The following is a 10357-nucleotide window of genomic DNA, read 5'->3' as shown; positions in this document are numbered from 1 at the left end:
TGTCTCCTGGTAAAGTGACCAGACTGGGGCCTATCTTTTTGTCAATGACTGTCCTTTCTAGGAGCACTTCACTAATTGCTGGAAACATTTCTCCACACTGACCCACCAAAAAAAAAGCTACAACCTGGTGAGACTTAGGACTTCCTGACCTCTCAAATGCACAAGGTCAGGTCCAATCCTGAACATTATTTCAGATTTGATACTCATATGACTAAAATCAGGAAAGAGTAAGCCCAAAAAAAGACAGCTCAACTCCAGGCTGAGGCTTACTTAATGGGAGACAGGCAGGTACTTTGATTGCCACGTACTGGCATCCAGTCATATGGAGACCAGCTACCCAACTCTCAAATAGAGCTGGAAAGGAAGAGAGAGGCCTGGGACTGGCGACTCCCTTTTGTACATTTACTGAGACATCAGTTTCTCTAGTCCACAGCCAACAAGCAGACCTGGAGTCATCTACAAGTGCAAGTCTCTCAGCAATGAGTCATACATGGCTACAATCATCCCTCCCTTCCCCCAGCTTGAACTACAAGGTTGCCTGGAACCATAAATGAGGACTTTGATCCTAATTCATGGTAGAAGAGAGGGGAATGACCCCACTATATGCACATTATTTCCTTTTGTCTTCACAATAATCTTGTTAGGTAAATACTGCAAGTATTATTATCCTGCATTTTATAAGATGAGGAAACTGAGGTACATAAAGGTAAAATAATTTGCCCTTGAGCAAACTTGCCCAAAGCTAGGTCCATGGATCATAGATAAAGTGTTGAAAGGGGCCTTAGAGGCCATCTTATGCACTATAGGCACACATGTCCACATAAACGCATGCCCACAGCTAAAGATCCATATGCATTCACATGAGTGTCCTAGCCCTGACCCTGGAGGGACAACCCCAGGAGGTTCCTGGAAACAAATATTTCTGTTTATTTATAACAGTATGACAAGGCTGAGGGTGTGTCAAATGTGGCCTTTGGCTGAGGCTGGATGGGTATCACAGCATCATAGGTTTAAAACTGTAAGGGACCTTAGAAGGGACTCCTTGTTACTTACTTTAAGAAGGGCCCATGAACCAATCAAACTACCAAAAAATTATTTTATAATGCTAGAAAAAATAATGACAAGATTCATGTGGAATAACAAAAGATCCAGAATATCAAGGGAACTAATGAAAAGAAATGCAGGGGAAGGTGGCCTAGCTGTTCCAGATCTTAAATTGTAATATAAAGCAGCAGTCATCAAAACTACTTGGTACTGGCTAAGAAATAGAGTGGTGAATCAGTGGAATAGGTTAGGTATGCAAGACACAGTAGTCAATAACTATAGTAATCTAATTTGATAAACCCAAAGACCCCAGCTTCTGGGATAAGAACTCACTATTTGACAAAAACTGCTGGGAAAACTAGAAAAAGTATGGTACAAACTAGGCATAGACCAAAATCTCATACCATATACCAAAATAAAGTCAAAATGGGTTCATGGTTTAGATATAAAGGCTGATACTATAAGCAAACTGGGGGAGCAAGGAATAGTTCACCTATCAGATTTATGGAGAACAGAAGAATTCATGACCAAATAGGAGACAGAGAACATCATGAAATCCAAAATGGGTAATTTTGATTACATCAAATTGAAAAGTTTTTGCACAAAGCCAATGCAACCAAGATTAGAAGGAAAGCAGAAAATTGGGATAGAATTTTTACAACCAGTCTCTCTGATAAGGACCTCATTTCTAAAATATATAGATAATTAAGTCAAATTTATAACAATACAAGTCATCTCACAATTGATAAATGGTCAAAGGATATGAACAGGCAGTTCTCAGATGGAGAAATTAAAGCCATCTATAGTCATATGAAAAAATGCTCTAAATCACCATTGATTAGAGAAATGCAAATCAGAACAACTCTGAGGCATCACACCCAACCACATCACACCTATCAGATTGGCCAACATGACAAAACAGGAAAATGAAATGTTGAAGAAGATGTGGGAAAATTGGAACACTAATACATTGTTGGTAGAGTTGTGAAATGATCTAACCATTTTGGAGAGCAGTTTGGAACTGTGCCCAAAGGGCTATAAAAATGTGCATACCGTTTGACCCAGCAATAGCACTTCTAGGTCTGTATCCCAAAGAGATCATACAAATGGGAGAAGGACCCACATGTACAAAAATATTTATAGCAGCTCTTTTTGTGGTGGCAAAGAATTGGAAATTGAGGGAATTCCCATCAATTGGGGAATGGCTGAACAAGTTGTGGTATACGAATGTAATGGAATACTATTGTGGTATAAAAAATTATGAGCAGGCAGACTTCTGAAAAACCTAGAAAGATTTGTATAGTCTGATACTGAGCGAAGAGAATATTGTACACAGTAACAGCCACATTATTCGATGACTAATGTTGATAGGCTCGGCCCTTCTCAGCAATGCAAGGATCTAAGACATCTCCAAAGGTCTCATGATGGAAAATGCTATTTACATCCAAAGTAAGAACTATGGAGTTTGAATGCAGATCAAAGCATACTATTTGCTATTTTTTTCTTCTGTTTTGTTTTGTTTTGTTTTCTATTTCTTTTGGTTCCTCCTATTGGTTCTAATTCTTCCTTACAACATGACTAATGTGAAAATATGTTTAATAGGAATGTATATATATAACCTATATCAGATTATGTGCCATCCTGGGGAGGGAGGGGGAGAAAAATTTAAAACTCAAAAACTTATGGAAGTGATTGTTGATAAATCAAAATAAATTAATAAAAAAAGAAGGGCCCATGAAGTGGATGTGGGAGACTAGAAGATTTAAAATAGGGCAGATGGAAAGTAGATGGAGCAAGAAGGAAAGGCAAAAGGGAAAGGGAAGCTATGAGGGAAGAGAAGGAAGAACTAATCTACTCCCCTCCTTCTTCCCACTGGCTCATATTATTTTTAGATTTCAACAAATATTCATTAAGCACTTAAAGTGTGCAAGGATTTTTGCTCAATAGCATGTGGGAAGAAGGAGAGATACAATAATGTGTAATACGTGGTCCTTTACACTTATGGAAATTCACAGTCTAATAGGGAGATATAACACATTTGCATCTAGCTATACTTCGAAATGATAACTCCATCAAAGGTTCATATGTGCACACACCTCAATGGGCTGTTGTGAGGATCAAATTGGATAATTTTGCTTAAAATGGTATATAAATGCTAGCTGCTGTTGCTACTACTACTACTGCTGTTGCTGCTGCTGCTGCTTCTACTATTACTACTACTACTACTACTACCACCAGAGATAAGCAAAGGTCATAGTTCCTACTCTCAGTTCAATTCAATTCAATTCAACAAGCATTTGAGGTCCATACTTCTTAGCTGTGTGACCTTGGACAAGTCACTTAACCTCTGTTTGCCTCAGTTTCTTCTACCATAAAATGAGAATAATACTAGCACCTACCTCCCAGGGTTGTTGTGAGAATCAAATGAAATAATATTTGTATATTCCTTAGCACAGTGCCTGGCATGTGGTAGGAGCTATATTAATGCTAGCTATTATTGTTAAGTATTTACAATGCACAAGGTTCTGTGCTAGGCCTAAGGATACAAAGGATACAAAGACAAAAACAAACAAACATGAAAAGCAAATTAATTTGAAGAGATGACAAAGATAACTGACATGGGGAATCAATGAAAGCTTCTTGGAGGAGGTAATACCCAAGTTGAGACCTAAGGGAAATTGAAAATTCTAAGAGAAAAAGGGGTGGGGGAGTGAGGTTGGTCTAGCCCTAGGGATGGCCTATGTTAAGGTATGGAGATGAGAAATTGAATGTTGAGTTCCGGGATCAGCATAGAGTACATAAAAGTGAGTAACATGACAGAAGACTTTAAAGTTATAGAATATAGCCAAATTACAAAGGACTTTATATGTCAAATGAAAGAATCTGGCTATTATTCTAGAAGCAATAGGGAGGTACTAAAGACATTTGAGTAGGGGAGTGGTATGGAAAAACCTGTGTCCTAGGAAGAATATTTTAGCAACTATATGGTGGAGGCATTTGAGAAAGGCGAGAATAGACGCAAAGGGACCAGTTAGGAAGCTCTTGCATTAATCTGAACCAGAGAGAAGTCAAGGAGTCATAATATTATAGATTTAAAGTTAAAAAGTGCCCTGAAAGGCTACCTAGTACAACCTTCCCATTTTACAGGTAGGAAAATTGAGGCCCAAGCAATTTAAGTGACTTCCCAAAGATTACACAAGTAATAAACATCAGAGGCAGAATTTGAATCCAGGATTAAGTAAGCTAGACTAATGCTCACTTTGTTTAGGCTTTCTATGGGAGATTAGGTTATAAGAAAAAAAAATCTGCAAGACATTTTGTTTTTTCCTGTCATTTCTGCTTTGGTTATGTTGGAATTACAAAAATAAAGTCAGATAATCAAAGTTTGTCAAACTGCTAAAAACATCTTGGTAGATTTTGGAGATTTGAAGACTTATCATTTTTAAGATTGTAGGGGAGAACTCCTGAGATTGGATAATTCCAGGAACTCACTACCTTCTGAAATATCTTAGTAAGTTTTGGGGTACTACTTTGCAGAATTTGTTTTAAGGAAAAATAAGGATTAAATTTTTTTAAAGTTAAAAGTAAATGGCAAGATTAATAACCTCAGTGCTCTAGGGCAATGAAGTAAGGCAGATAGTTTTGAAGTAATCCCAGAGTGGAGAAAGAAAAAAAAATAGGTAAAAGATTTACATGTTATAGCCACCTCTTGTTAACCTTTCCTTGATCATCGCAGATCAGATTTCCAAATACAGGTGTTGAAAAAAAAATGCTGGATGTTTTGGTTGCAGAAATTTATTAGCTGTGTGATCTTAAGCAAGTTATATTATCTCTGTTTGCCCCAGTTTCCTGGTCTGTAAAGAGAAAAATAATAATGGCGCCCACTTCCCACAGTTGTTCTGAGGATCAAAATAATACGATTGTAAAATGTTTAAAACTATGACTGGCACATGCTAAGCACTAAATTTATTATTATTTATTTAATTGAGTATAATTGTTCCATGCCTAATAACTCCAAAATGGGTTTAAAATGTCAATGATAGTAAGATGGATGATTTTTATACATGATAATTTGAAAATGCAATTGATGTCATCTGAAGTTTTGTTTCATGTTTTGCGTACTTGATATTGTTTGCATTATTATTGTATTTCTAAATTATTTTATATTGTAAAATTTGAGAGACCATTGTAACAGAAATGCTGTTAGACAAAACAACTTTTAATCTGGATGATGATACACATGAATTGAGCTTTTAAAAAGATGTGATAAAAAATAGATATTTGAAAACTGTTAAATATTTAATGAGGTATATTTTGTTATAGAACAAGATAATAAGTTTACTATAATAGCAAATTTGCATTTGAAATTCTTGGCTATTATGAAAATGTATAGGGTGGTTTAAAGATGTAGCTTCAACATATCAGTTATGAGTCAATTATCAGGTATTTTTGTATGTCTGAAGCCCCAGAACATGGGTAGTTTCAACGTATTAGTCAAAGATAAATGAAATGTTAACTGTTAGGAAAACATCAGGAAAGGTATTCAAGCCCTAAGTTGCGGTTAGTGAAATTTTGCTATTTAAGGTAAAGATTCCTGGGACTGTAATTTACTATTGTTTTGAGCTTTGTTTACAGGGTTAGTTGTCTGAATTGTCATGAAACCAATAGTAGAAAAAACATGTGCTGCAGTCTGGGAACTGCTAAAGATGGATGTCTATGCCTGGGAAAAGTTTTGGGGACAACGTTGGGATGGCCTAAGGTAGGATCCTCATGACTTTATTTCCCCATTGTACTATTTCCTTTCTGAAAAGGAAATTTCCCCATCTAGTTAATCCTGAGTCTTGCTTTTGATATTTTCTGACTACACAATTGGCTGTCAGATATGACTCATACTTGGAATCAAAGAGAGCTAAGGGAATTCCCCCTCTCTTCCCATTATGATGCATGACATTATTATAACTATGTTCCTCTTTTTCCTTTTATAGCAAATTTCTATAATCAAACAGTTTTGTAAGTACAATACTAAATCTATTAAATAATAGATTGATACTGGAACTTCTGTGAGTTACTATAATAGGATGCAAGTATGAACATCTTACAATTTTATTGTATTTGTGGTCAAATTATAATAGAGGGTGATATCCTCCTAAGAGGGAAATGATTCGACAAGGTAATGAGACAAAGATGTAAAAAGTTTTCTAAATAAATGGAATAGTAAATTTTAAGAAAGCAACAGGAATAGACTGTTTTCTTTAAGAACAATATACATATACATATACACATACACATACATATACATATATAATTGACTCCCAAATTCATCTGTCATGGAAATTTAGGCTTTGAGTAGGTTTCCGTAATAAGTTCTCAAAACTGGATTAAGGATTTACTAATTAAGGATTAATTTGATTTTATACATAAATTATACTGATAATGGTAAAAAAAAGTGAAATTATTTTTTCCATTTTTAAGATATCTGTCTGATAATATTAAAGGGGAGAAGAGTTAATTTTATAGTTGAACCCTCATGAATTTTTAAGGATTCTTATATCAGGTACAGGATTTAGGTAAAGGACAGAAACAACAAATGGAATATATATACTGAGACTTTCTGAAGTTTCAAGATTGGAAAACCAAATTTGTACTAAACTATATTAAACCTTGTTACTAGCAGAACTATCTAGGAACCTCTAGATTTGGAATGAAAGAAGTACAGCCCTCTTTAGAGTAGTCCTGAGAATAAAGTCTATTGTCCAAGAACAGATATCTAGGGACCAGATAACTACATGAGACATATGGGACTCAAAATGTGCTGGTTAAATGGACATTGAGAATAGGTTACTAAGATACAAGGAGACTTGATGTTATGTTTAAGTTTTCTTGGTTCCCTTAGTGACATGTAAATCTCCCTTCTCAAAACTAGTCTGTTGTGAGTCCTCTAAGTAGTTTGATCTGTAATGCAACATTAATGTGACCTGACTTAATGTAATTATGATTACGAATTTATGAAAAACGCTATTGCATTGTTTGAATCTAGCCCTGCATGGCTGGGAAACAGGACCATGTCAGATCCAAAGACTGATGCAAGGAGTTTTCTCATAATTGTACATCTCAAGCAATCTAAGGGCCCTTACCAGGTCCTTCTGACTACTCCCACAGCTGCTAAACTTGTAAGTGTGGACTTCTGGATCATCTGAAGAAAGCCCCTGCTCCTGAGTGGATGGCAAAACTCTTTGGGGACCTCAAGGTTCATCTAGTATGACCCCAGAAGCGGCCAACATCTAGATGAGACAGCTGCCCCAAGATTCCGCATGAGGGCTGAGTATATCGTTCCAGTTTTTTTTCCTCCTCTTTCCTTTTGTTATGGACTTAATCACTACAACCTGATTTAAGTGTGTGTTGGCATTTTCTCCTACTGTATTCTTGGCCTCCCTCTCTTTTCTGCTTGCAAGCAAACAATGGCTAGAGAAGACCTATTCAACTCAACATCTTGTCCTGGCCCAATTGGCCTCTTGTGGAATCTTGGCTTATGCCTGCCTCTCCTTTACTGGCCAGAAGGGTAAGGGGTTCTTTCAGGCCCTTTGGCCAAAAGGGGAAAATGTCAAGATATTGGGAGATACCCTGTTTTCCAGACCTAAGGCCCAGCAAGCAGGCTGTGTCCTGAGCTTGGCATAACAACAATCCTTTGCACTCACCTGGAACTGATGATATCTGAGCTTGGGCAACCACCAACAGGCCCAGACATGAAGCTCTGCTATGAACAGACTTTTTGTCACTAGACAACCTTGCTTCACTATTGCTGTTGTGCCTCACCACTGTAGCTACACTACACTGTTTGACTATTTATCTAGCCACAAATATATAAATCAAGGTTTGGCCACACTAAGGTGGGTTCCCCCACTGGGGCAGTGAGGGGAAGGGGCTGGCACATGTATCTAATTTGTCTCCTTGCTTGCAAGCCATTTCCCTCACTTTGAAATTAAACTTTTGTCTGAATCCTGACTCTCCTATCTCTAACCTGCTCTGTTCAGCTCCAGCCATCCATAGATTAGAGACCAGTTTGGTCCAATTGACACTGGCACATAGTAGGCACCATATAAATGCTTACTTCCATTCTCTTCCCCTTCTTCATCTGAGAAAATGGGAGAGGAGATGACATGGAGAGGTTTTGTGGTATAAGATAGGGGGAAAGAGGGTTGTCATGAGGAATGGCCTTCATTTTCTTGTTCTGGTTAATATGACTTGCTAGGTATTCCCTATAATGGCACTTTCCATCTCCTTCCTCTATGCCTTGGCACAAGTGAGTCCTCATTCTGAAGTCTATTCCTCCTCTACCTCTAGCTTTTATAATCCCTAGCTTCCTTCAAAACCCAGCTTAAGCACCACCTGATACACCTTCCTGACCCTCCCTTCTCCCTTTCTTGAGCTATCAGTGCTCCCTCCCTCTTGAAATGACTTGGTGTAGATTCTATCTTTACTTATCTTTGTACATGTTGTATTGCTCCCAGTAGGAAGTAAACTTCTTTAAGGTAGAGATTGCACATAGTAGTAGTTTAATAAAGGTTTGGTAAATAGAAATGAATAAAGTAGTAGTTATTGGGAAGAAGGAGTGTTAAAGGAGACTTGAGGAGGGAAGGTTGGAGTAGCCACTGTCAAGAAAACCAGAGAGAGTTGACCTCATAGAAAAATAAAAGAATCATCATGCAGTAATAAGAGCCTGGTTGAAGTTTGGTAACAAAATCTGTAGTGTACCCAGTTGGTATGCTCTCTCTATTAATGTTCAACAGTAAGTAAGAGTAGAACCCTCTGTACACTTTCGGGCTCCTTTAAATAAGCTATGCCAGGTTCAAAGTGCTGTTATGGGTCCACATCTACTCAAAAAAGCAACATAACTAAAAGCCTCCACTGATATATTTACCGCATAACCTCTTTCCTAGTTAGCCAGAGGATGTAAATAGTTCAAAGTGGAGGATATCTAATAAAATAGGAAAGGAAAGTAGCAATAGAACATTTCCCCCAGAAATTTGGGTCACATACCATCAGTGGGAAGTGTGGATGCATCCAGGAAACTCGCCTATAGGGGCACAGGCATGTATGGAACACATATGGCCAGGCCTCAACAATGGAGAGTAACTCCGTTCTGACACTGTAGGCCTGCTGACGCCTTCTGGCAATGCCATTCCATTGTTCCCACTTGGCCTGATCCCTGCTGATCTAGAGGAGCAAGTAGTGCAGTCTTGGCCAGACTTTGCTCCCGGCTAATCTTGACAGTGTTCCACTGCTTCTGAATTTAGTTCTGGCCCATTATAGGCAGCCCTGAGGTTGTGGAGTTTCTCTCTTCTCCCCACTACAGTACACAACTAAAGGGTTATCTGTTCTTCATGAATGGAAGAGGAATAGAGATTGTAATTACTTTTTTAGGTATTAACTTAGAGCCCCCCAAGTTTAAGTTTCATCTCTTTTAGAAAGGCAGAACCCTGCCACACTCAGACTAAGGGAAAATCCTTACCTGTTTTCTTCTCCATAGGAGAGCCTGTCAGTCATAGGATGATAGATTGAAAGCTGGAAGGGACCTCTGTGGTCACTGAGGCTAAATATTTCATTTTATATGTGAGGAAACCAAAGCCCAAGAGGTTATTTGCCCAAAATTACATGGGTAGAAAATGACAGAGCTTAGAGTTGAAACGAGGGTCTTCTGATTCCAAATTCATCACTCTTTTTACTGTATTAGCCCTGAGAGCCTTGGTTGTGATAGACTTTTAGTTTCCAAAAGGAGAGCCTTGCCTCCAAGGTCCAAATTCTCTTAAAATGCAGAAAAGGCCAGCAGTTCACTACTGCCTGAAGGCATTATCTATTTTTAACCTCAATTTCTCATTTACCAAGCCTCTATCTGACTTTGAGTTAGAAAGTCTTTGTAACTCCCTTTATATCCTAATGATAATCTGTACCCATTCAGAATAATTGGGGAGGGGAAGTTGTCATTTCAACAATTTGCCAAGGGCTGTAGGTGTCTTTTTAGTCTCCAGCACAATTGAAAGGGAGAGTGAGAAAGCCAAGGAACTAAAATCTCTAAGTGGAGTTCTTTAATGGAATAGCTATCTACCTTAATAACTTTAATTCCTATTCCAAATTCCTGCTTTTATAATGGGTATTTGGCTGTTCATAAGCCTTGAGGCCTGGCTTCTGATCTAGGATCTAGGACTAGAGAAAACAGATGGTCTTAGGAACCCGGGATTGAAGTTTGGCAAGGCTGAGCAGAAATAGGACAAGGAAACAAGGTATTCTAGGTTAGGGATTAGCCATAGGGTCAAGA

This window comes from Vombatus ursinus, unplaced genomic scaffold (assembly GCF_900497805.2).
Source record: "Vombatus ursinus unplaced genomic scaffold, bare-nosed wombat genome assembly UNPS02014786.1, whole genome shotgun sequence".
NCBI lineage: Eukaryota > Metazoa > Chordata > Mammalia > Diprotodontia > Vombatidae > Vombatus > Vombatus ursinus.
The sequence above is the reverse complement of the archived record's forward strand: the minus strand, read 5'-3'. Positions refer to the sequence as shown.